Raw genomic sequence first — 25,848 nt, forward strand, 5'->3', positions numbered from 1 at the left:
ACTGGAGTGCCGGCAGACACTGTGGAAGAGAAGGGGAGACCCCCCCCCCCAAATCCACAGGCTGGGACCCCACCCAAAGAAGAGCAACCAAAGCCTTATTTCCAATCAGGCAGAGACAGATGGACCACCAGTCACGGCCCCAAAGTTGGGCTCAGGGGGAGCCGTTCTGCACCCCATGAAATCCATCAGCAGCCCCTTACTTGGTGGCCACCCCTGAGAGGCAGGTGAGGCCGCTGTCCTGCTCCTACCCAGGTAGGCTTCTCCGGCTGCTCCTACCAGCATCACTTGGCAGGCAGGCAACCAGCTCCCTGCCGTGTGCAGAGTCTGATGATGCCGTCCTGACATTTGGAGTTTGAATGAGAAGCTTTAAAATCCGTCCAAGCATTTTAGCCTTCTTGGCACTTCCCTGCCTGCCTCCAGTTCTGGGCATGGGGCCAGGATTCCCAGAAACCAGGCCCAAAGACGTGATGTGGCTGGGAGTCACTACAGAGAACCGGAAGCCAGCTAGGGAATATTGGCGCTTTATTCTTAGCCCTTCAGAGGTGGCCAGAAGCTCACTCTTCCCAGAACTAAGGCTGGGGGGAGGGGGGAGGAGGCAGGGTTGCCTCGTTCTCCTACACAGCAGAGGCTCAGATGCTGAAGCCCCCCCCCCTCTCTCTCAGGCCAACTGCTGGGGGAGCCTGCACTCACGCAACCCAGCAGAGAAGCTGCCTTCCCTCTGCAGTCAGGGAGGGAAATACAGGTCCCTCCCACCCTTCCGTGACTCCCTCCCCCCTCCAGATGAAGGGATGGGGGTGGCTGGTGGCTCTTCAGTGCCCAGGATCCTTTTGTGGCCCAGGAACCAAGAGTGACCCTTCCAGCGTTGCTTTCTCTGCTGCTCTTTACCTACAGACAGCATCTTGACAGACTAAAGCAACTATCCGCATTCCTCCAGCTCTGGGCTTGGCTAGGGAGGCGGCGTCTTGTCCTCTGGCTGTCCCTTTGCCCTCTGGAAAGGAGCTCCTCCCACAGATCGTACAACCAGGAGTCCAACAGAAACCTTTGAGCTGAGTGGGGAATTAAGAGTAGGAGAGCGGGTAAGAAAGAGGAGAAGGGAAAGAGGGGGGAAGAAGAAAGGAGGAAGGAGAAGAGGAAAGAAGAGGGTAGAGAAGGGAGGCTGAAAAGATGGAAGAAGTAAGGTTTTTGCAAAATAAGATGGAGGCCTGGGGTGGCAAGAAAGTGACCCAAACAGTATTTTATATATGTTCGTAAAAATGAGTATAGAGTCTAATGATGAACAGACAAATGTTAAATAGCAATTATAAGAATGTATATCTATGAATGAATTTGAAAGGGGGGAAAAACTTTTTTTTTAAAAAGAAGCCTTTGAGCGGAGGTCTCCTGGGGTACAACAAGGACCTGGGCTGTGAGACGGGCAGGCACATAACCTCTTCCTACTGGCAGTGACCATGGCAAGAGAGTTGGCGGTGACCTCAGAGGTCATCCAGTCCCAGCCCTTCTTGGCTGAAGCACTGAGCAAGGGCCCTCAGCTTCCTCCTTCCAAGGGGGAGCAGCTTAACGGGGCAGATTGTTCCACCAGCTCACAGGTTCCTCACAAAGTCTTGCCCCGGAAACCCCCCCCCTCCTCCTCCTGTGAAGTTGCTTCAATGTGTGACTGGATTGAAGATCTCCAGAAATGGGGTCTGGTCAGAGTAGAGGGGAATTATGGCTTTCTGGGACTTTATGCTCCCAGCATTTAACCCAAGACAGTGCTGGCCCTCACCCTTCAGGGCAGCCTGCACTCCAGGACGACAGCCAAGAACCTCGGCCTCTACCTGAGCCCCCCCCCCTGCGTCTGGCCCCAGGGGCATCTTTAGGCAGCGGGGGGGGCATTGCAATAGCTGCGCTAGACAGCCGCAGGAGTTGCTGGGGGGGGGGGGGGAGGCGGGTCTTTGAAGAGGGCTGTCAATCGCGTCTTCTGCCCAGGGGTCTTTTCTCAAGGCTAAGCCCGCCTAGAGCCCTCCTGGCACCAGCACAGGCTCCCTTTCCGAATCCCCGACCTTCCCTCTTGCCCTTGGAAGCCCACCGACCGACCGACAGGAATTCCGTCCTGAAGCCCGGGGCCCAGAAGCGACCAGCTCCTCCCGGGGGGGGGGGAGACGCCTCTAATCGCCTCTCCGTTGGCTGCCTCATGAATCCCGGGGTCTCCCCGCGGGCCCTGCAGGCGGCCCCCCGTTTCGGTGGGAACTCCACTGACTACCCCTCTCCCGCCCCCCCCGGTTCCCAGGACCTTCGCTGGGCGCCCCCCCTTTGCCCGGGGCATGAATGCGTGGCCCGGCCTCTCCTTCCGCATCCCCCGATCCCGAAGAGCCCCTCGGCCAGAAGGGGCCACGATGGAGGGAAAGCGCCTCCTGCCGGCTTCCAGGGGGCTCGGGGAAAAGCAGCTGGCCGGGGCGAGCGGCGGGGCGAAGGCGGCCACTCGGCTTCAGCCCCTCGGCCCGCTCCAGTCTCCTGCGGTGCGGTGGGGCCGACCCGGGCCCCAAGGCTGGCGCGTCCGGTCGAGGCGGGGGCTTCGCCTTCCCGGCAGCGCCCGACTTACCAGGCGCGCCCAGCGGCAGCTCCCGCCCGCAGCCCGGACCAGCCCCCGGCCCCAGCCCCAGGCAGCGCCGCGCCTTTCCTCGTGGTCTCCGACACGCCGCTTCCTCCTGCCCGGCGAAGCCTCCCGAAACCTGCCGAGCCTCGCCGGCGAAGCCTCTTCGGCCAGCTGGCCCGGCCCGGCCCGCCCCCGCGGCAAACCTTTCCAATTGGGTGGGCAGGGGAAGGGGCGGGGCCAGTCGACGCCCTCTTTCCCCCGCCCCGCCTGTCCCGCGTCTGGCACGTGGCCCGATGAACGCCCGCAAGGAAGTCAGTGAGCGAAACTCTCCAGTGATCCGCTGCGTCCAAGGCTCAAATGCGCCTCTTATTCAATGAATGCTCGGAGGGGGCTTCCACTCCCTCCAGGTAGCCGGTTTAATGGACTGGCGGCTTCGCTCGTCCTTTTCCTTTGCCCGGCCGTCCCGTTGGGCTGCTCTCCCCCTCCCTGGCGGCCCTCGGGGTCCTCGGCCTGGAAAGGTCCCCCCTTCCTCTCTAGAGCTCGGCCGGGTCTGCGGCAGCGTCCACACGACCCACTTCACCCCCACTAGGCAGCGAGAATAGAAGAGGAGATTGGAAGGAGACCTTAGAGATCTTCTAGTCCAACCCTCTCTCCTCCTCCTCCTTTGCTGTGTCTTTGAGTCAGTCTTGGCTCCTGGGCAGTTCATGAATTAGTCCCTGCAGTTTTCTTGGCAAGATTTCGGAAGGGTCCCGCCCTTTTCTCCTCCTCCCTAGGCTGACCAAGAGGGACTGGCCCAGAATCCCCCAGCTGGCTTCCTCCTTATACCGAAGGTGGGACTAGAACTCCCGTTATCTGCCCTTCCCAGGATACTCCCCTCTCCCCCCTCCTATCCCAGACCTTCTCTTGAAAATCTCCAATGGGGCAGCAACCCCCGTCTCCTCCCCCCCCCCCCAGGAGACAGGCTGCTCCACTGCCTCAAGCTTCCCATTGGCAGGAGATGCCTCCCGGTTGCAGATTTTGCAGTCCCTCTGTTGCGCTTCTGCCGCCTTTTGCTCCTTGTCTTATCTTGGGCACCTGCTGGATGAAGCCACTTTTCCTCCTCTGGGGATCAGACGTCTCTCTCCCCTCCCTTTTCTCTTCTTTCACATTAAGAGACCCAGAGTCCTTTAACCGTTTTCACAGGATTTAATCCCCTCTCCCTGCCTTATTTCTCCCCTCTGCCTCCTTTCCAATTCATGCCCTGGAAAACACGGAAGGAAGGAGCTCAAGGCAGAGAGAAGGTCAGGCTGCAGGGCAGGAATTCCCAGGCAGCTGAAGGACGGGCCAGCCGGGCGGCCCCTTGCCAACATGGCCGGGGTCCTTTCCGTTATGGGGCTTCCAGGAGGGAGCCAACTGGGAAGGGTGGAGCATGGGGGCCACCAGATGAGCAGGAGGGAAGCAATAGCACTTATATATCGCTTCACAGTATTTTGCAGCCCTCTAAGGGGTTTACGAGTCCACCTATTGCCCCCCAACAATCTGCATCCTCATTTTACTGACCTTGGAAGGATGGAAGCTAACCTTGAGCCGGTGAGGATCGAACTGCTGGCAGTGAGCAGAGTTAGCCTGCAATACTGCACTCTGACCACTGTGCCACCAGGGCTCCGAAGGCTGGGGGATTCTCTGCTGGTCCTTCCTCAGCTGCCCTCCGTCTCTGCTCCAGTGGCTGGACCTTGGAAGGCGTGGGGGGGGGTTGTCTGGGCAGGGAGGGTGGCCGTGGCTCTGATGGGGTTTGGCAAAGAGTTGACCTGCCCACAGAGGGGGGGGGGAGTTGTGTGGCCTCCGTTTCCCTTCTTAGCCCCGTTTTCCTCATTGTGACGGCATCCGGAAGTGGGCAGAGTATCCGCAGTGCGCCATAGAGCAGAGTTGTCCCTTCCTGTGATTTTGACATGGCATGGTTGGCATTTGACTGTTTGGACAGTTGCAGCTCCATCCTCCCCACTCCCAGTACAGATCCACCCCAAGTACAGAGCACGTCCAGATCCTCCCCCCCCCCAGAAGAAATGCTGAGCCAGGTTCTGCCAGAGCCCCCCCCCCCCCCCGTCAGCCGCTGTTTCCTGCCTAGTGTAGAACTTTATTAATTATTTTTGACATTGAACCACATTTTGTTGGCCTTCATGCGCAGAGCCAAACCTTGGAGCTTCTCTTCTGAGCAACTGCACACCCATCCCCCACTCACCCAGCCTGCCTGAAAACCCTCTGGGAGCCCCCCCCCCGCCCCCTCATCCAAGTCATTGATGAAAATGTAAAATTTTATACCCCTCAGAGAGGGTCCGCAATCTGGGAGTCCTCCTGGATCCACAGCTGTCATTCGACCACCATTTAGCGGCTGTGACCAGGGGGGCATTCGCCCAGGTACGCCTGGTGCGCCAGTTGCGACCCTACCTGAACCGGGAGGCACTCACAACAGTCACTCGGGCCCTTGTGCTCTCTAGGCTGGAATACTGCAATGTGCTCTACATGGGGCTGCCCTTGAGGAGCATCCGGCGACTTCAGTTAGTGCAGAACGCGGCCGCGCGAGTGATCGCGGGTGCACCCCGATTCACCCGCATAACACCTATCCTCCGCGAGCTGCGCTGGCTACCTGTCGATCTCCGGATGCGCTTCAAGGTGCTTTTACTCACCCATAAAGCCCTACATGGCAGTGGATCTGGATACTTGAGAGACCGCCTTCTGCCGATTACCTCCCTACGACCTATAAGATCGCATAGACTGGGCCTCCTCCGCATTCCATCGGCCAGCCAGTGTCGGCTGGCAACTACAAGGAGGAGGGCCTTTTCAGCAGTCGCCCCGACCCTTTGGAACGAGCTCCCCGTGGAGATTCGTACCCTCTCCACCGTCCAAGCCTTCCGCACAGCCTTGAAGAACTGGCTCGCCCGTCAGGCCTGGGGATAAGGACCGTTACCCCGCCCGAATATTGAATGTATGGTGTTGATTTTATTATATGTTGTCGTCTTAATGCTGTATTCCCCCTCCCTTGGTTTCTGTGAGCCGCCCTGAGTCCCCTCAGGGAAAAGGGCGGCCTACAAATGTCAATAAAACCAAACCAAAACCAAAACCAAACCAAACCAAAATGTAAAGAAGGGCCAAGTCAGAGACCCCCAGGGGACCCTCCACCTGCCTCTCCCCATGTACTGCGAATGCACTGACAAGCCCCCGTGAGGCACAGCTGTTCCACCACCTGTGAAGCCATCTTGCAGCGGGACCACCCACCCAGGCTGCTTCTCACCAAGGAGCCCCCTGCATCGGGTGCCTAGGCGATGTTCAGAGCATTCCCTTGGCTTTCTAATTTACTCGCTGTCACACTAACAACGTTGGTCCAGCATGACTCATTTTTTAAAAATCCCAGCTGGCTTCCACTAACTGCTGCCTTCTTCTTCCTAAACTCTTTGCATGAGGATATTTTCAAGGATCTTCTGAGGCTTCTCCAAATGCAACAATTAGGAGGGACCTCGGAGGTCATCTAGTCCAACCCCTTGCTCAAGCAGGAGACCCTACAGCGTTCCAGACAAATGGCCGTCCAGTCTCCTCTTCTTAAAAACCTCCAGGGATGGAGCACCCACAACTTCTGGAGGGAAGCCGCTCCACTGATTGATTCTTCCAACCGTTAGGAAAGTTCTCCTTAGTTCTAGGCCAGGGTCTTAAACGTAACGGGGGTTCCTTTGGGGGCAATTTGGAGGGGTTGTGTGAACACCGTCACTCCGTGGAATTTTACAAGCCAGAGAGTCACCGACTTGCTGAGTTGGAAGACGCTCCGGAGGTCTCGTCTTCCTCCTGTCTTTTGAAAGGCCTGCTGCCCACTCAGCCTTCACCTCTCAGCTGGAGACCAGAAGACTTCGCCCTGGAAGCTGCTTCCCAAATTAGCAACTTTCATTCGGAGGCTTCCCTGAGCTGCTCTCTTCTGCAGATCAAACTGGAATTGGGGCGGGGGAGGCTTTGAGGGGGAGGGGAGGAGGAAGTGGCTGTGTAGGCGCAGAGGACGCGTGTGTGTGTGCGTGTGTGCTGGCATCTTTCCAATCCAGAGCCGTGATGTGTTAAGACCCCGTTGTGTTGCCTGAGGCCTCCTGAAGTGGCCTGAAATCCCTGGGGTGGGTTCAGGCTCAGCCTCCTCCCCCGGATGGTCCACTTATTTTCCCAAGCGGGGCCTTTTGGAGCCAGAAATCCTCTGACATCCCAGCCGTGTCCTTGTTTTGAGCCTGGATGCCCAGCCTGCTGCATGCCTGCACAGGTGCCCCGTTTGTCCCGTGTGAGGATCACACCGCAGGAGGAGCCTCCCAGGACACCTCTCGGTGTGGCTGTGAAGCGGCTGCTGAGGGGGGCATGGGGGCAAAGGAGACAGCTGGCTTTGCAGCAGGTTCTGCTTCCACTCTGGCCTGGTTCTCCTTGTGTTGCTTGGGGGGGGGGGGATCTGCTCCGGTTGTGTGGCTGCCTGAATGCAACACACACACACACACACACACACATTGTGCAGGGTGGCTGCCCAGAATGGGCCTGGGCTCATTAGCAGCGCAGCTGAGTGGCTTGAGCTGTAAGTGACACACGGTGGTGTCTGCCCCGTTCTGAGGTCGGCCTTCAGCAGGTCATCTCCGTCCATTGATCCGGCCCTCTTGCTTTGTCCATGGGCCACGCTGGGCGGGCACTTCAGCCGCTGCCTGTCTGCCCTCATTCTGTCAACCCGGCCTCTCGGTCAAGTGGGTCAGAATCACAAGAGGGGCAGCCGCCCAGGGCCTGCCCTTCCCCAGCATCAGCTCCGTTGGAAGCCTCATTTCACCCACTCTCTGCAGCCCAGGAAGGGCAGCTCATGGGGGCCTTTCCACAAGAGGGGCTGGTCGGTCAGCAGACGAAGGTGGCTCCCCTGCTGTTCCCTTTGATTGCATCTGAGCTGCCAGGAACCAGCACAGGGGGGGGGATTTAAAGGGGGGGTGTAGATCGAGTCTCTGCCCAGAGCTATTGTGAAAATGGCAAAATGAGTCCTGGAGGTTCTGACTGGGGCAAGGTCTGTCAATCACATGTCAGGAACCGCTGGGAAAGGGAGCACAAACGAACGGCCGAAATCTCAGAGCTTTCATATCGATCTGTCGTAAAAGGGACCCAGAAGAACCGGAGAAAATGGAGGAAACGCCAGCCGGGGTGATCTGGGCCCTCTGGGAAGAGTTTCGGATGCAGGGGTGCGTGCGTGCGTGTGTGTGTGTCTGGAAACACACTGGAAATAAAGGCAGTAAAGAAAAGATTTCCCCAGCTTGAAGACAGGGTTCCTTCCCCAAGGGAGACGGGAGATTTAAGACAAGCAGAAGGAACGATTCCTGCTCAGTGAAGCTTTGGCATGACAGCCCAGCTTGCCTTGTTAGGAAGCTCCCCATATTTCCCTGAACTCTTGTGGAGAAAAGAAGCTGCCGTGGGGCTGGGGAGAGGCCCCTCCCTGGGAGGAAAGGAGCCCCCCTCCCCCTGGGACGGAGAGCCCGGAGGAGCCAATTAGTGTCGGTCGCAATCCCCTGGCTGAGCCATTCAGGATTCATGGAGCTGGCAGGGGCTCTTGGGAGGACCTGCATTGCATGGGGGTGGGGGTGGGGTGGGGTGTTCTCTCTGATCTCAGCCCCGCCCCCTCTTGATTGGGCCCCACCCACCTGGCTGACCTGGCAGGGGGACTCCACTGGCTGCTCAGAAGGCCAGGCCCAGATCCCCCTCCCGGTTGTGTGTGTGTGTGTGTGTGTGTTGCTTTAGCTCATATCTCAAGGCAACATTAAAAACAAGAAACCATGACACAACATGGCAACCAAACCGGGGGGGGGGGGGGGGCTAAATAAGAGAATCCAGCCAATTCATTTCTCCTCTTTAACTTCCTTTGGATGCCTTCAATGTGAAAAGGTTTCTCTTGTCCAGCCGGGTCTGAAGAGAGATTCAATTGCGGAGCCCCCTCTGCAATTGGGACCTTGGGGGGGGGGGAGGATAAAGGGGGAGGTCAGCAGCAGAGAAGCCAGCCTGGACAGGAGGGGCGGGTTGGGGGCGAGGAATCCAAGGCTGCCTGAGCCCCCCTGCCTGTCTGCCCCAGGGCCTCTCCCTCTTCCGCAGCAGAGGCCCCTCCAGCCTTACGGCCTTTACTGGTTTTCCCGGCTTTATCCGGTACGTCGGATTGTGTGAAAAGAGCAACAGGGGCTGGACTCCCCCAGCGATGCAACCCCCCGAATTTAACTAAGGAAACGACCTCCTCTCAGGGACGGACCCTCCCCCCGGGCCATCACACGCCGTGGGGGGGGACAGCAGACCTTCAGCTCCAGGGGCTCTGCGGGCCAAAGGACGGACCTCCTGGTGGAAGGAGCAGGTGGCAACAGGCCCTCACAGAGCGCCATATGGGTAGTCCTCCCTTAGCGTCTGCTTTGTTCAGCGACCATTCGCAGCTATGATGGTGATGAAAAGTAATTTTGCAACCAGTCCTCACATTTATGACCTTTGCGGGTCTGTAAAGCAAAGAAAAGCTGAAGTTAAATCATAAGCACAGCAGTTTCACTTAGTGACTGCTTTGCTTAGCAATCAAAGAATTGTGGCCGCTACATTCCCCAGGAGGAGGGATCCCTGGCTAGCTGACCCAGGAGGCTGCCATCGGAGGGGACCTGGATCCAGAACTGGCCCCTGGCTCTGGGGGGCCAATCCAGGTTCAGTTTAGGCCAGTCAACTTCCTGTCCCCCTTTCATTCTGTCTCGGGGTGAAAAAGGCAGGTGCCCAGGGACGGGCAGCCAAGCATCAGGTGTCCGGATGGTGCCAGCTTCACCCTGCTGCCAAGCCCGGCTCACCAGGGGCTTTTTCCTGGCTGCCACATCTCGTTCTGAGCGGCTGAGCCGGCTGGAGAGATGGGTGGGCATCTGGAGGGGTGGTGAAGAGGAAGAGGAAGGATGGGCTGGCTGTGGGGGGCGGGGGGAGGGAGGAACTGCCAATTCAGGTGTCTCTCAGATCAGGCAATTAACAGACAGAACAATTAGTGCTAAACTCAGCTTGTTTGCAGACAACAAACACAGGGAGACGAAGGCGAACAATGAACAATATTGCTGCAATTAACGTTTTCTTCCACTTAACAGCTATAAAATTAGACTCTTGTGGAGAAGAGAGGCGGGTCCTCCCCACTTGCCGGGATCCGTCCTGCTGGGCTGTAGCTCCCCCAAACTCAACCTGCCCTGGGGAAGGGGGTCACTCGCTCCCCCGACTCCTCCAGGGAAGCGGCACCATTTTCCAGAACTGACCGGGCGTCGGCACGAAGCTCACCTTGGGTTTTATCCATGCGGCCCTACCAGTATTGCTGCCCACCACATTTAAAACAATATTGAATCCAAGTTCCACGTATTTAAAGCAGCAATTAGTGAAAAACTGCACATTTAAAGGAAGGAGGCGAGGCTAGAGATGGGATCTGGCTACCGCTGGGCCTGTGGACCTCCAATACCCAGGAATGGTCCCGAGGGCCCTGGAAGGAATGGTCAGGGCCTCCCCAAGCCCCGTCCTCAGCCCCTTGGCTGTTGGGTCTGTTTTTATTTGTCAACACCCAGAATGCTGGCATTGGGGAAGGAAGGAAGGAAGGAAGGAAGGAAGATTTGATCCTGCACATGGCCATGTTTTTTTCTTCTTGCCCCTTCGCAGCCACGGCCTGGTAAAGATGGAGGGGGGGGTGATGCCTGGGAGTGGAGGCCCCTCTGATGCCCCACCTGCTGGTCTTCCACTAAGGGAACTGACGGGGGGCTTTTGCTGCTCCAGTTTGCTTCTTTCCCCTCCTCCACTGCCCATAATGTGCTGCCTGCTGCTGGGTAACGGCAGAGAGGCTGGCATCATCTGGGTGAGCCTGGAGCTGCTGGCTAAGGTGGAGCAAAGGGCAGCCAGGCGTGGGCGGGGGGGGGCCCTTCTGGAACTGAGCAGTCGCCCCCTCTTCATACCCAAAGGGGGGATCACCAGAGGGCCTGCGCCAAAGTAGGGCTCCCTCCATAAGGGGGGCTGTCCAAGAGGCCCGAGGGGTGTGGAGAGGGGGCCCTGCCACAGCAGCTGCAGACCACGGTTTCTCCCCGCCCCCAGTAGGGTCATGACAAGGAGGCAGCCGAGCAAGGATTCCTCAGCTGGGCTTCCCTCCCCAGGTGAGAGAAAAGGGGGCCTGGAGGGATTCCTCCTGGCTTCCAGGATGTTGCAACATTAGTTACAAAACCGCATAATTTAGCAAGCATCCAACTGGAAAAACCAGCAGCAGAAGAAAACCTTGAATTAAAAAAGCAGAAGGTGAAAAAATTTCATCATCTCCGACCAGCTCACAAGCCGGCAGCTGCCTCTGCAGCACCTGAGAAATATTAATTGTTTGCTTTCTTTTTAATTATTTATTGAATTTATTGGCTGCCCGCCTTGCCCCAGGGTGCCCCAGGGTGGCTAAGTGCCTGAGGCCTCTGGGGCACATTACCACTCAGTGTGGTAACTGGGTTAACCTCATAAGTAAGTAGGTTAACAAAGAGAAATATTTGTAGCTCAGTGTTGAAACGAGGTTTCCTCGGTGTTTTCTGAGCTTGGTGGTTTCCTTGCAGACGTTTCTTGCTCAGCACTGATGATGTTACTTAGTTGGGTAATGAAACGTCTGCAAGAAAACAATCAAGCTCGGAGAGCACGAGGGACCCCTCATAACTAGGCTAACCTCGTAAGGCCAAGTGGCTGTGGAGTTTGAAACAATGTGGGTCCAGATTTTCCATTGCTGGTTCTCGGGGGAATTGCGCAGCCCCAAAGGATGCACAATTTGGGGGTCTCGTGGGGGCTGCTGAAAGATCAGGCGGGCGGCTGTGGCTTGGAAAGCCTTTGCGTGGGCTCCTCTCGTGCAGCAGGGCCTGAGCCTCGCTCCCCTCGCAACTGCATCCTCTAATGCCTCCAAAACGGCAGGCATTGTAATTGCTCTCAAGGGCTACTCACCACTTGCGATTGGTCAAGCAGGCCATGCTGCAATTCAGGCGTGTTCCCCCGTGTGCCCCTGTGATGCTCCCTTCCTAAGCCGCCCTTTCAGCTGCAGTTCCAGAGACCACCTGCCCTTATATACACCTTGGCTTTACAGCACTCCCAGAGTCTGTGAATTACCCCCAACAACCCAGGGCAGTGATGGTGCCCTGGCCACCTGCGCATGCGTGCACGACCCTCACCCACGCATATGGGCACAACCCCCGCACACATGGGAAGGGGGAGTTTTCAGCCTCCACAGGCTCCGGAGGCTTTCCTGAAGCCCGGGGAGGGTGAAAATGGCCTCCACCCACCCTCCAAAAGGCCCCAAATCAGCTGCCTGGTACATGCATGCGCAGCAGAGCAGACAGCTTGTGTGCCAGCAAATATGGCTCCATGTGCCATCTGTGGCATGCATGCCATAGGTTTGCCATCATGGACCTACGGTCCTCATTTTACTGACCTCTGAAGGATGCAAGGCTGAGTCAACCTTGAGCCAGTTAAGATCAAAGTCCTGGCAATGGGCAGAGTTAGCCTAACCACAACTCTCCCTCCCTCCCTCCCTTCCCACTTAGCAATAGCACTTAGGCTTATATACCACTCCACCGTGCTTCACAGCCCTAAGCAGTTTACCGAGTCAGCCTCTTGCCCCAAACCATCTGGGTCCTCTTTTTACAGACCTCGAAAGGATGGAAGGCTGAGTCAATCTTGAGCTGGTCAGGATCAAACTTCTGGCTGTGGGCAGAGTCAGCCTGCAATGCTGCATTCTAACCACTACACCACCATGTCCGTCCTTCCTTCCTTCCTTCCTTCCTTCCTTCCTTCCTTCCTTCCTTCCTTCCTTCCTTCCTTCCTTCCTTCCTTCCTTCCATCACACTTGCAGCCCGCAATACTGCCCTGCACCACCAGGGCCCCTATGTTGCTGTTGCGGTTAGCTATGAAGCCCTTCCTGGTGCAGACTGAGGCTACTCTTAGGCCCGTCTACCTGCCTGTCCGGTAAATGTTGACCGCTTACATACTTCAATCCCACCATTTAGATCAGGGGTCTCCAAACTTGGCAGCTTTCAGACTTGTGGACATCAACTCCTAGAAGCTGCATTCACACAACATGTTGTGTCTGCTCAGCATTAACTTCTCTTAAGGGTGTGTGGAAGTGGTGCAGGAGCTACAAAAAAGGCACCCCTAATTAAGAAAGGGCTACGGCAGCAGGGAGGAGCAGCTGCTCCCCCCCCCTTATCCACTGATGAAAATGTGTCTCCCTCCTGGGAAGGGCTGCAGAGGTGAAGCCACCTGACCTTGATGGAGGGATCAGAGGAGCCCCCCCACCTCCATGGGGAAAATCAGGCTGTCTCCCCCAAGTCCCCTGGAGAGCAGACATTAGCCTCCTCGGATGGGAAGCCTTGCCTGCTCTCTGGTCAATCCTTTAGGACTGGGCTCCTGTGGCTGACCAAGGGAGGGCAGGCTGGCTGTTCTGCTCCAGCAGGAAGTGGTCAGCCTGGGTGGACTCAGCTGTGGAGATGCAGGCGGATAGGGAGGGGTGATGGGAGGGGGCAGGGGGGAAGAGGCAGTTTTCCCCCCCTCGCCTAAAGCCAAGCTCTTTTCCGGAGCCCTGGGGCCAGCCAGCCACTGGAACAGCAGGGGTGGACATCCACATCCCAAGGCCTGGAATGCTGGTGGCAAACACTTTGGGCCTCCTAAAGCCCTCCTGGGGTCCTTGGAAGAGGCACCAGCAGGGCAGCTTAGCCTCTGCCAGCCCCCAACCGGTAGACGTAGCCTCTCAAGGCTCACCTTTCCTGTGGGCTTCCTTTCGCCTGCCGGCCGGCTGAAACCCGAAAGACTGCGCAGCCCCCACAGTGCTGCTTAGAGGTCAGGGGGGGCAGCTGCCTACCCCAGAAGAGAAGGGTAGAGAAGGGTGACGTCGGTGGAGAAGGGGGAAGGAGCAGCCCAGCAGCCCAGCAGCTGCGGGACAGGGCTAGCAGCTTCCAGTCGCCCCCCCCCCAATCTCTCCGCCCGGGTGCTCCCCTTCCTCCGGACCCAGCGCCCCTCCCCCGCTGCTCCTCGACGGCCCAGGGCGACTCTACTGGCCGGTGGCTGCCGGCTGCCTCTCCGGGGCTGACTCGGCGGGTTGCTATTTTTAGCTGCTCCGTGTTTCCAGGGGAAACCTGGTGACGCAGTGACGTCAATGCAGGTCAGGAGCGGACGGGGTGGAGGAGCCGCCGCCGCCGCCGCCCGGCGTCCAGGCGGGGACACTTCTCCGCAGAGACGACTTCGGCCAGCGGACGAGCGGGGTCGGGCTCCAGCGGGCAGCCCTACGCCGGTCCAGCCTTCCCGGACGGGCGGGAGACATCGCCTTGCGCATCTGCCGGCAAGGGCGCAGAGGAGAGAGGTGGGCAGGGTCGCCCTCGCGGGCGCCCCCGTTGGATCCGTCGCCCCGAAGGTAGGTCCCGCGGGCCTCGGGCGGGACTGTTGCTCTGCCCGGAGCGGCCCAGGCTGCTCGCATTTCCGTCGGGACCCTGTGGGGGACAGCGAATTTGGAGAGCGCGGGAGCGGCGCGAGCGGGGCTGGCGAAACGCGCTATTCCAGAGGTTCACGAGGACTGGACGAGCAGCTCCCGGGGGGAGGAACTCGCCGGCCGCCGCTCCACGCTTTTGTCCGCTTGTGGTTCTGTCCGGCTGAGGGAGTCTCCCGTCTCCCCCCGATGTCCACAGTCCAGCCCACCCGGCGCTCCCCCAGAAAGCCTGCCAGCCCCTCCTCCACCGATGCTCGCAGAAATGGTGCCCCCCCCCCCGCCGCCTCCTTCCCGGGACTGGGCAGACCGGAGCTGCCGACCATGTCAGGCCGGCAGCAGACGGAGAGCCTCTTTCCGCGGCCGCCGCCGCTTTGCTCTCGCAGAGTCAGGGAAGGGCCCGCCCGCCCGGTCAGTTTCAGCACCGCGGGCGAGGACAGCTCCACGGCGGCGGCAGGAGCGGCTGCGCCCCGCCCTCGGCAGGGAGGCGCTTCCCTCGCCGGGCGCGCAGGGAGACGCGGCCGCGCCGGACACGAGCCTGGCTGCCCCCCAGGTGGGGCCACGGAAAGGCGCAGCTGGAGCGACCGGAGGCCTTGGCGGCGCTCCCTCAGCCGGCAAGCGAAGCGGGAGCCGCTCGAGCGGGACTCCGGCAGAGGGAGAGACGACTTGGGGCAAAACTCGGGGAAGACGCGCCGCCAACCCGGATCCGCCAAAGCCGCGCTGAAGCCCCGGAAAGGCTCCTGCTTTAGGGCCGGGCCGGGAAACCTGCCAGGTACTGGCGTTCAGGGCGCAATTTCTACGCGGAGGCTTTTCCTCACCCCGCGAGGCCAATTGGCGCAAATGGCCCCTGACCGGCCAGAGTCACTTCGGGCCACTCTGGGAGCGCCTGGGCCACAGGTGAAGGGCGGCCTGCAATGGGGGAGCTCCTGAGTTGTGGGGGAATGCCGAGGGGTGGCCAGCGAGTCCTCCTGGAGCCCCCAGTCCAGCCTAGAGGCAATGACAGTGGGCCTTCTGCCAGTCAGCCCTCCTCTGGGCTGCCAAAGGCCGGGCATCCTTGCCTGCAACCCTGTAGACCTGTTTCAGAGTGGCCTGTGTGTCCCTCCCCCCACCCCGCATGACGTGGGTTTGTTTTCCTTCTCTGCAGAAAGTGCCACCCTGAGCAGGGCAGACTGCAGTCCAGGCAGGCAGAGAAACAGAGCAGGCTTCATTCGGGCATCTCCATAGATGCTGGCTGGAACCCGAATTGGGTGGTTGAGTGAAATGTGATTCCCAAAGTGTCATTTCTGCCTACATGGTGGGTCCTTTCTCAGAGGCAGCTGGGCACCCCGTCCTCATCTGTGGGGAATCAAACATTTTGCCCAGGTGTGCAGAGACGCCTGCCCTCCATGCTGCTGACCGAAAGGGCAGTGGGGTGCAGGTGGGGCCTTTCGTGCCACTGCTTGTTCTCCCCCTCCCCCCCCCCGGGCCCTTCAGTGAGGCTTGGAATGGATCTCAAGAGGTCCTTTCTTGACCCTCCTGCTCTTCAGTCAGAGCTGAGAGAGTCGTGGTTGCCTTGCCCATCTTCTCCTCCTCCTCCTGCGTGCTGGGCAGCCACAGAAGCCCCCGGGGCAGCTCTTGCAGGGCTTGGCGTTGGGAGGAGGGGGGGGGCTGGCTAACCGCTCCTCTGACTTGTGGAGAAGAGAAACCACCAGGTGTCAGTCCTGCCCCTGCTCAGCTCTTGCTAACCACAGCCTCCGTCTCCGCTGAGTTTCCTTTCTCAGCTTTCTTGCCAGAGCGGCTGCCCAGCCTTCAGAGGGAGGTGGGTTTCCATCCATAAGTCATAAAGATCGATGTTTCCTAAGGAAAAATAAGCTCTTCCATAAATGAACTAAAGGAAGGGACCGTTCTTCCTTTTCCAGTTGAAACGTAAGAATGCAGCAGCATCTCAGATGCTCATTGCAGCCGAGCCTGATAAGAAGGCGGGATTCGAACCTTTGGAATCGGAATTGGAACATCAGCCTCCTATCTGGGCAAATCGAGGCCTCTGGGGACCCCCTGACATGGGGCAGAAGCACAACCTGCCTGATTCTCAGGATTTGGGGCTGTTGGCCAGGCTCTCCTTTGAATGGCCGGCTCTCTGCAGGTTCTACCTCTACAGGAAGTGTGGCTGCAACATCAGCCAGGCCAAAGAGATCCCCCCTTCCTGTCTAGTGGACAGGAAGTCTCATTAGAATTAGAATTCTTTCATTTGGCCGAGTGTCATCGGACACGCAAGGAGTTTGTCTTGGTGCAGATGCTCTCAGGGTACATAATAGACATTTGTCAGGTCTTAGTGGCTGGCTGGAGGTCCTCCAGAACTTTGGGGAGGCCGGAGCTTCCCAGGCAAATCTCTTTCATTCCTGACCATCGGAGGCTTCTCCCCAGCGTTCATGTTCGCTCATTGCATCTGATTGACAAGCCAGCTTCCCAGCCGTGTGATGGTGACGGTTGTTACCCTGGGCCCTTTGTTGAAGAGCAGCCACTGCCACGGACACGAAAGTGGGTTGCTCTGTGAAAAGGCATTCAGGCTGGCGCCTCCAAAATGCTCTTTCCTAAACACTGGGGAACCTCTTGGTTAGGGATCCACTCTGGAGCATTGATCTGCAGCCGATCAGCCTCCGTAGCCCAGAGCCTCCTGCTTGCCCCAGGTGGATGGGAGGACAACAATTTGTTCTGACTGAGGCTTCACAAGAGCATGAAGCAAAGTCCTGGTCCCAACCAAAATCCTTTTATTTATCTACTGTGAATTCTGCTCATTCACATCCAGCAAAGTCTTTCAAGGGAGGATTTACAGCCACAGACCTTCTCTGGCTTGCAGAGCTGCCAGGTCGATCTCTGCAGAACTTGGCAAGGAGTCTCGGAGAGTCACGAACCAATTAAGCGAACTAATTGTCTCCTGCAAACTCCACTCCCCTTTCGCTCCTCTTTTATGTCCTCTGGGAGGGGCCATTCACCGTCCACCTGTGGCCTCACTCCCAAGTCGACCCCTGTCCTTTAGCTGTTCCCTTTGTCTGGCAACTCTGCGCATGCGCACACTGGGAACAGGCTCCAGCTGTTCTTCTGCCTCACTTACATATGACTCTGAAGGCAGCTGATAACTGTCAGACGTCCCTGGCCCCCTCTCTGCCTCCGACACAGAGCCCTCCTCAGAGTCTTCCCCAGACTCCAGGACTGGCCCATCTTCCTCCCCAACCACCTCACTGTCCGAATCTGCTACCAGCTCTGTTGGCTACTGGCAGCCACAACACACTTCTCCTTCGGTCACCTGGCCCTCTGCTGTGTTTCTCCAAAGCAACTGAAGAAGGGGATGGCAAGCAATCAAGGCGAGATCTCACTCAGGAGGAATTTCCACGCAGTGAGAAGAATCAATCAGGGGAAAAGCCTTTGCCTCCGGAAGCTGTAAATGCTCCAACACTGGGCGTTTTTAAGAAGAGGTTGAGCAACCATTTGTCTGAAATGGTATGGGGCCTCCTGCCCGAATATTGTGGGTTGGATTAGAAGACCTCCGAGGTCCCTTCCAACTCTGCTATTCTGTAAATGGACTGTGTCCAGTTTAAAGTAGGATGGATTCCTTATTTTTTTTTATTTCTCATGATTTGAGATCTACTTCTAGTGATGCAGCTTGAAATAGCAGATGCCCTTTGCCCATGGCTGACTGGTGATCATTCACGTGGTCAGAAAATATTTTGAGAGGGGGCAAAATTACCCCCCCCCAAAAAAGAAATTAAGCTTATTTGGTCTCTTGTCCCAGCAAACGTCCCAGAGGAAATTGGCTGGACTAGGAAGCCGTCAGACCCTGCAAGAGCCACCTCTGGAAAGGGCCGGCTCTACATTTGGCTGCCCACCTATGAGGGAAGGAAAGGCGAAAGGCCCCGGTGGCTGGGACAGCAGGTGATCAAGGCCCCACCCGTTCAAAGGGGGTTCAATAAGGTGCATGTTGCCAAAGGGCGGGGCTCTGGTCACCGGGGGGTCTGTGTGTCACACCGTCACTTCCTCATCTATGACCCTTTGAAAACCGCCCCCCCCAGTCATTCCTTTGCTGAGGAAGGGGCTGCAGAGAGGAGAGGCGCTGAAGGCGAAACACAGAATCTCTGTCTTGGCATTCATTTGGCAGCTGCTCAGCAAGGAAGGAATCCTTGGGGAGAAGCCTCGGGGCCACTCGGGGCTCCCTGGATCCGGGGTTCTGTGCATGCTGGGATCAGCTCCTCTCGGGGGTTCATCTCTGCAGGGCCAGCCATACACCTCGGCTTAGGTGCTCATGGACGTTCCTCCGAGCGGGGGTCTCCACACTAGGCAACGTTAAGACTTGTGGGCTTCAACTCTGGCCGGCTGAGGAATTCTGGGAGTTGAAGTCTTAATGTTGGATCCATTCAGCCGCAGAGGAAGGGGCAGAGGAAGCCAGGGGCCCATGGAGTGCAAACAGGACAGAGAGTAAAAACTCCCCAGCGACCAGCTTCCGTTTTGCCCCCCCCTCCCATCTTTCTCTCGCCAGCAGGTGTGGTTCATCTTTAAAGGTAATATCTGCCCAGAAGCCTCTTGGGGGATAAAAGGGCGGAGTAGCCGGAAGACTCCCGAGGGATCCTTCAGCGGCAGCGGTGGCAGAGCCGGGGGGCCCCTCCTAAAGCAGACCCCGGGCTGAATGCTCTGATTCCCCCCTGCTGGCGTTGGGCAGGGGAGCCTGCCTTCTTCAGCCTTGATGGATGGGCAGAATAAGAGCCTTGCGCTCTTCCTGGCCCTCCTGAGCCGCTCTCGGAATCACAGCCATGCATCAAAATTTAACAGGAAAAAGCCGAATCCATATCCACACATTAAGCACAGCACAATCAGCCAGTTCCATCCATAACAATTAATTCAGTATCATCAACAATAAAATTACTAGTCTGTAACCATAACACGTTGTGCAACAAATATCCATTGTTCACAGCTACTAAAAATGCAATTAATTTTAATTCATACATAATAAAACAATTCTACCAATAAATCAAACCGCAGTGGAGGGAGATGGCTGGGGCCTGAAGAGGCTGCTGCTGCTGCTGCACAGCCCCCTCCCACCCTCCCTGGATCCCATGCGCCTCCCCCCTAGGCGGCCACGAGACACCCCCCCAATGCCCCACCTGGGAGAAGGCGGGTCCCCAGAACGCCTCCTCCTATCAAGGAGGATCTGGGAGTGGAGAAGAAACGGCGGGGGGGGGAGGGGAGCTGTTCCTGCCAGGCCAGGAGCCGGAAGCCAAGACTTTCTGCATGCCAGTCAGGCCGGTTACTCTTTCCTCACCTGCCAGGCACCAATTGCCCATCTGGTGGCTGTAACAACCCTCCCTTCACAGCCCTTCGGGCATCCAGTCCTCTGGCTCTCCACCAAGCCTGTGCGCCCCGAGTGCCTCACAAGGAGGAGAGCAGACGAGAGGATCCCAGGGTCGTTTCTGAGAAGGTCTGGAGCCCGTTAGAGCCTCAACCCGTGAATCCTCGCCATCCTTCGCCAATCTCCACGGCAGCCGGGAAGGGAAGGGAGGCCGGTTTGCCTCTGCTTGGCTGTGCCCCCTTAGGAGCTCCCAGGCCCTCCATGGACGCCTGGTGAGGCTCAACGCGTGGCAGGGTCCCCATGGTGCAACCTGGGCTTCATGCTGGGAGCCCAACCACCCTGTCCTGCCGTGCCCCCTTGGCTTTAGTGGGCAAGGCCCTCCCAGGCTCTGCCCAGACAAAGGGCCCTTCCGTGGCTTCCTGGCTGAAAGGCCCCTTCCAGGCAGGTGATTTGCACCAGGTCCTCCTGGGTTCAGTTGGGGTCCCTTGTGTTTCTCCTGGCCAGAAGCCTCTCCAGCCTCAGAGCCCCGGTGGTGGTGGAGGAGGAGGAGGAGGAGGTGGTGGTGGTGGGTCTACAACAGCTCACCACAGCCAACTCCCTGCAGCCAACTTGCCATGACCAATACACCAGGGGACAAGAGTTACCCTGAAATGAAAAAAAATACAGTGACCCTTGTAGGGCGGTTTATAACATTTGTAACATGACAATTAACAGAATAATAGAATGGCAGAATAACAGTTGAGTTGAAAAGGACCCTGGAGGCCTTCCAGCCCTTCCAACCCTCTGCTCCAGCAGGAGACCCTTCAGACAAGTGGCTGCTCCGTCTCTTCTTGAAATCCTCAAACGAGGGAGCACCCACAACCTCCGGACCCGTGAAGCGCTCTGACTGTCAGGAAATATCACCCGCCTCTTCACTATCTGCAAAATGCTGCCTGGACCTCCCACTTAGCCCAGAAGAAAGGATGGACAAAGGAATGAAAAACCTCTGAGAAGTCCAGCAGGACCAGAACTGCCTCCTGCCACCCCCCACGACCCATCCTCCAGAGCCCTACCTGAGCAACCCACGCGGTCCCAGCCCAGATCTGATTCCCAGCTGAAAAAGGCCTGGATAATTCTAAATTTTTCCTCTTGATAATAATGGCTGGGACCATGAATGCCCAGGGAGCTATGATGGGCATCAGGGTCAGGAAAATTGGAAGCGGCAGGGCATCCACTCTGCAGTGCCTGACGGGGCCCACCGAGTCTTGGCAATGACCCTGCAGGGGGAGGCTGCTGAGCCCTGGCGGCCTGGGATGTCTTCACATTGGGCTTCAGCCCATCGCTTGGCTTCCCTTGGGGCCACAGTGAAGTTGCGCCCATAACTGTGAACCTCTCTTTGGTGCCAGCGCCTGAAGCTCCGTGAAGAAGTGGTGCCCGGGGATTTCCATTGCTTTGCCTTCCTCTTGCACCAAAGCAGCAGGAGGTGAACTTAACCTCTTTCCAAGATTTTCAACAATCTGTTGCTGTTTGAACATCATGGTCGATGGAGATCTCAACGCCATCAGTCACGTTAAAACTGAGCGTGGTGCGTCCGAAGGAGATTAGCCAGGCCCATTCGGGCAGGGAACATCCTGGCACTCATTGGGCAAGCGTTGCCCTTCCCAGACTGACACAACTCGTCCTTCGGTCGCGCTTCCACAGTGGGCCTGGCTTCCTAAGCTTGGCAGCCCTTGTGGAGGAGGCCGGGCTGAGCGATCTTGTCCCAATGGTTGCCAAGCGTCGAGAGGGAGGCTGTTGATGTCTCTCTGCCACCTTTCCTCTGCCCTCCACCAGAGCCTTCTCCAGCCCAGCATTCCCCAAAAGGAGCCGCCTGGATGTGTGCTCGCCCGGCGCACACATCGCACGACCTGCCCACCGGTCCGTGCTCTCGCCAGCCGTGTGTGGAGTGACGGGAGACTTGCTCTGGAGAGAACTCCGATGCCTGGTACTTGATCCAGCCGCCTGATGCCTAATGTATCGCAAAGACAAGCCATGTGGAAACGGCTGAGCTGTCTTGCATGCCTCCCACAGACAGGCGGAAGGGCAGGGAGTCCCACAGCTCTTCCGCAGGCCTTCAGTTTGGATGCCGGGCTGATTGCTCAACATTCCCACCCAGCCGACTGAAAGCAGAGCCGGCCTGGGCTCTCCTGCCGTTGGCTTCGGCCCCAACGGTCACTGCTCGGGACGGGGGCTGCCGGGCAAGTCAAAGTGCTCAGGGGCTGAAGTTTCTGCCCTTTGATTGTGACTCTGGGTTCTGTGCCTGGCGCAGGAGGACCAGGCTGGTCCACGGCTCCAGTCCTTGGTTGACGGTGAGTCCAAAGTTGTCCAAAGCCACAGAGAATTTGTCCACACTGTCCTGCCTCACTGGCTCTCAGGAGACCTTCGGGGGACGGTCCCTGGCAGAAGAGAAGCACTGAGGAGAGTTTCCTTCAGCTTAAAGTCTCCTCGGGGCGAGGAGCCCCCCATCCGCCAGATCTACGGCCGGTTCCAGCGCCACTGTCCTAAAAGGCATCACTCTGAGCATCGCAATCAACATCATGCTGAACAATGTGGGTGCCAGCACAGAGCAATGCTTAACACCCCCAGTCACTGGGAATGCCTCAGGGGATGATCCTCCCCCCAGCACTCTGGCTCTCAGTCCAACATGGAACTGGTTTCGTCCGGATGAACTTGACGGGGCAGCCAAACTTTGGAGGGGAGGGGACAGTATTGAAGGTTTTTGTGAGGTCCACAAAGATTGTACAGAGTCCACAGTTCTGCCCCTGAAGCTTCTCCCAAAGTTGGGACATAGCAAAGATCATGCCAATAGTCCTACAACCTCTGGGTCAGCCTCAGGGTGACTCTGGCCAAGCTCCAGCCGAGTGACCGGGCAATTGAGCAGAACCCCTGCGAGGCTGTTCTGGGCCACACAGAGCCACGAGATTCTTCTGCGGCTGCCACGTACTTGTTGAGAGGTCTCTGTGGAGATTCCTCAGCCATCCAAGGTGCTTCTTCAAGGGGCGACTGGACTTCCTTTGTTCTTCCTTGAAGACGTTTCCAGAGTCTTGGATGAGACATGAAATGTCTTCAAGGGAAAACAGAGGAAGTCCAGTCGCCTCTTGAGGAAGGACCTCCGGGCCACCCTTGTTGCAGGAGCCCTTCCCCTTGGAGAGGTGGGTGACGGATGCAGCGTTCAATCCCTGAGGAATGGATCCTTGTTTCCAAAAGACCGGAATAACTCAGGGACTTCCTCTACAAACACAGGGCCACCAACGCTGAGGGTCTCCGCAGGTGTCATCCCGGGGCTCTGCCCTCGGCTAGATGGCTGGAGCGGCAGCTGCCCCGTGAGGCTGGTGATGTCGGCCTGGGGAGTCAGCTCAAGGTCAAGGGAAGATGGTCAGCTGAGGGCAGCTTCACAGGGTCTCTGTGGGATCTGAGCCGGCTCCCTAAGGAGAGTCGTGCCATCGGCCCCGGGGGGAGGAGGAGGAGGAATCCCCAGCGACTGAGGCCCACGGAGAGAGCGGAAGGCTTCTAAGAACCCTTTCATGGCATTTATATCAGTGGATCTCTGCATTTTGCCTGCCTTGGCGCCCAGCCAGGCATCTTGCATTTTTCACAGTTTATTCTGGACTCTCCTACGAGCGCCGGGAAAGGCGTTTTTCTTGGCAGCTGACGATAAGTGGTTCTGATGGACACGATGAAGACGATGCTTTTCAACAAATAAAGCCTGTGTCTCCTCATCATTCTCATCGAACCAGTCAGGCTGCTTGTTGGGGGGGGGGGGCTGGGGGGGGGCAGCCTCAGTGCAGATGAATGGGCAGCCTCCCCCAAGCGCTTCCAGCATCCTCAGCAAGATGTAGGTCAGTGAGCGCGGCTCCTCGGTCTCCAGCCAGGGCTGAAGCTGGGCCGGGGACTTCAGCCTGGCTTCCTTGTGGGGGCCTCCTGGGTGGGTGGGGGAGCTTCGGTCTGGATCCCAGGAGCCTGGGCTCTTTCCAAAGGTCATCCATGACCTGGATCACTCGGTCACCCTGCCTGCAACGACGTCGGCCATAGGATGCCAATGCTTGGATGTGTGGGGACCGTTCTAGTAGGCAGGCGGAAGGCTGCGTGGATGATGAGGAGGAGGAGGCCTCGTGGTGCACAGGCCTTTGGGAGGAAGAGGCCCCCATGGGCCACTGTGGGCCCCCTGGCGCTCGCTCTCCCGATGCCTCTTGGCCAGGGTGCAGAATCCCAGCCGACTCTGGCATAAAGTCATGAGGAAAGCGGTGCTGCTCACTTCTGATAGCAAAGCTCCCAATTCCTCATAGAATCGTAAGGGACCTTGGAGGCCTTCTAGTCCAACCCTCTGCTCAAGCAGCGGACAAACGGCTGCCCGGTCTCTTCTTAAAAACCTCCAGTGATGGAGCCCCCAGGACTTCATTCCACTCAATTCCTCTGTCAGGAAATTCCTCCTTAGTTCTAAGTTGCTTCGCTCCGTGATGAGTTTCCATCCGTTGCTTCTTGTCCTGCCCTCGGGGGCTTTGGAGACAGGCCTGTCCGCTCTTCTCTGCAACAGCCCCTCAGATCCTGGGAGGCGGCCATCAGGTCCCGTCTCCCCCCCTCCGGCCCTTCTTTTCATTAGATGAGACACCCCCAATTCCTGCAGCCGTTGCCTTAGCCTCAGTCTCAGCACAATCGCCATCTTTACGTGCCTGAAGAATTCAGCCGCAGGAATGACAGGACTGGAGCGGGGGCCCAGGCAGGCGTGCTCAGGGTGGAGGGGAGCCTCTTAGGCAGCAGGACCCGCCTCCCCCTGTGGGTCCCAAGCTGGAAACAAACCGGTGATGGGATGCGGCAATCAACAACAGCATTGCGTCGAGAACAAGCCGCACCGAGGATCCTGCAGCCGGGCAGCCCAGATTGCATCCACTCTGGGCACATTCTTTGAAGGAGAAGCATCGCCGTTTATGATGTTCTGCCTCTCTGCAGTTTATGGCGATCCGTGGTTTTTTCCTCCTTCCTGTATGAAATCCGTGGCTTCTTCCCCTTTCTCACCGCTGTTACTACCACTGATACTGAAAGCCACTATTTCTAATAGGAACCACAGTTTACTTAGCACTTAGGAACAGGGTGCAGACATAAGGAAAAGTCAGAATTATAATCCTGAGTTTCTTGCCCTGCTGATTCTACCCAGCAATGATGACCCAGCAGCCTCCAGCTAGAGAGAAGCATAAGAAGACTGAATGATGCTCCCTCTGTGCCCGTCAGGGTGAAGTCTGAGGGGGAGAGTTTAGAAGGCAGGACACCACGCGGGAGGGGAAGCTGAATGCAGAACTGAACCAGGAGCTGGAACGAAGAACTGCATTTCCTGATCCTTTTATTCCTTCTCTTTCACCTGTCCGGTTGAAGCATCTCCTGGGCTCTCTGACCAGCCATTTTCAATTGTTCCAAACCTGGAGCTTGCTGCAGTTTAAGAAGATCAAATGGGCCAAACGGGTTTCCTCCTGAGCTCAGGAATGGTCCCTTCGGAGAAGAACGGGGCGTGAGGTCTCCGTGGGTCACTCAGAAGGAGAGCTTCGTTCTCCTGCCGGACGTCCTCCAGCCACGTGAGGCCCATCTTCAAGGCAGGCCTGGCACAGAGGGGCTTCCTCTTCCGTCCTCATTCTGGCATGACGGAGGGCAAGACTCGTGTTGGCAAAGGAATAAACTCATCCCAGCGAGAACCTTCCAGGGAACTTCTGGTGAGCCGCCACGTAGTGAACAATATCTGAATAGGCTCCCAACGGTGGCTTTCAGCCTTGGGCCTGGATCTCCTCTCAGATGCTCCCAGGTTCCACCAGAAATTCACTAAAGGAATTGAGTCAGAGCTGAAGAAGCTCCTGGGATGAGAAGCGGAGAGTTTCCAGAGGGGAAAAAAGCAAGGAAGCCCAGGGGTCTTTTGGGACGAGAAAGCCGGACTCAGGAGTGGAAACTTCGCCTGCCTGCATCTCGCCTGACCTCCAGACGGCTTCTCTCTTCTTCCTCAATTCACAAAAGTGGAGCCAACAGCAGCAGCTCGGTTTGTTTAATGACAAAAGGGGGGGGGGGGTCCTGATTACTTCATAGTAATAGCATTAATTACTACTGCATTAAGCCGGAGGATCAGTAGCAAAGGAGCTTTTTTTAAAGGGGGGGGAATTGCCACCCCCCCCCCCCCAGCAGAAGAAAAATTAGTCAACCAAGGCACTGAGCAATCAATTCATAAGTTAATTAGTGCACAAATTGATTAGAAAATCTCTCAGCAAAATAAGAGCTGAAACCTCCTGCTGGATTTCATTTATGAAATTCACCAATCAGCACTGAATTTTTAATTCAAATGGGCAGTTGCGAAATTGGTTAACTGTGTTGCATATTAAGGCCTCTTCAAATACTTGCTGAAACCCTAATTATTAGTTCAGTGGAGCTCAAAATGAAATGCCACTTGATTTGGAAAAGGAGACGCCCATATTGAAGGCTCCG

Source organism: Thamnophis sirtalis, unplaced genomic scaffold (assembly GCF_051295495.1).
Source record: "Thamnophis sirtalis isolate CommonGarterSnake01/CBP01778 unplaced genomic scaffold, rThaSir2_p1.2 scaffold_9, whole genome shotgun sequence".
NCBI lineage: Eukaryota > Metazoa > Chordata > Lepidosauria > Squamata > Natricidae > Thamnophis > Thamnophis sirtalis.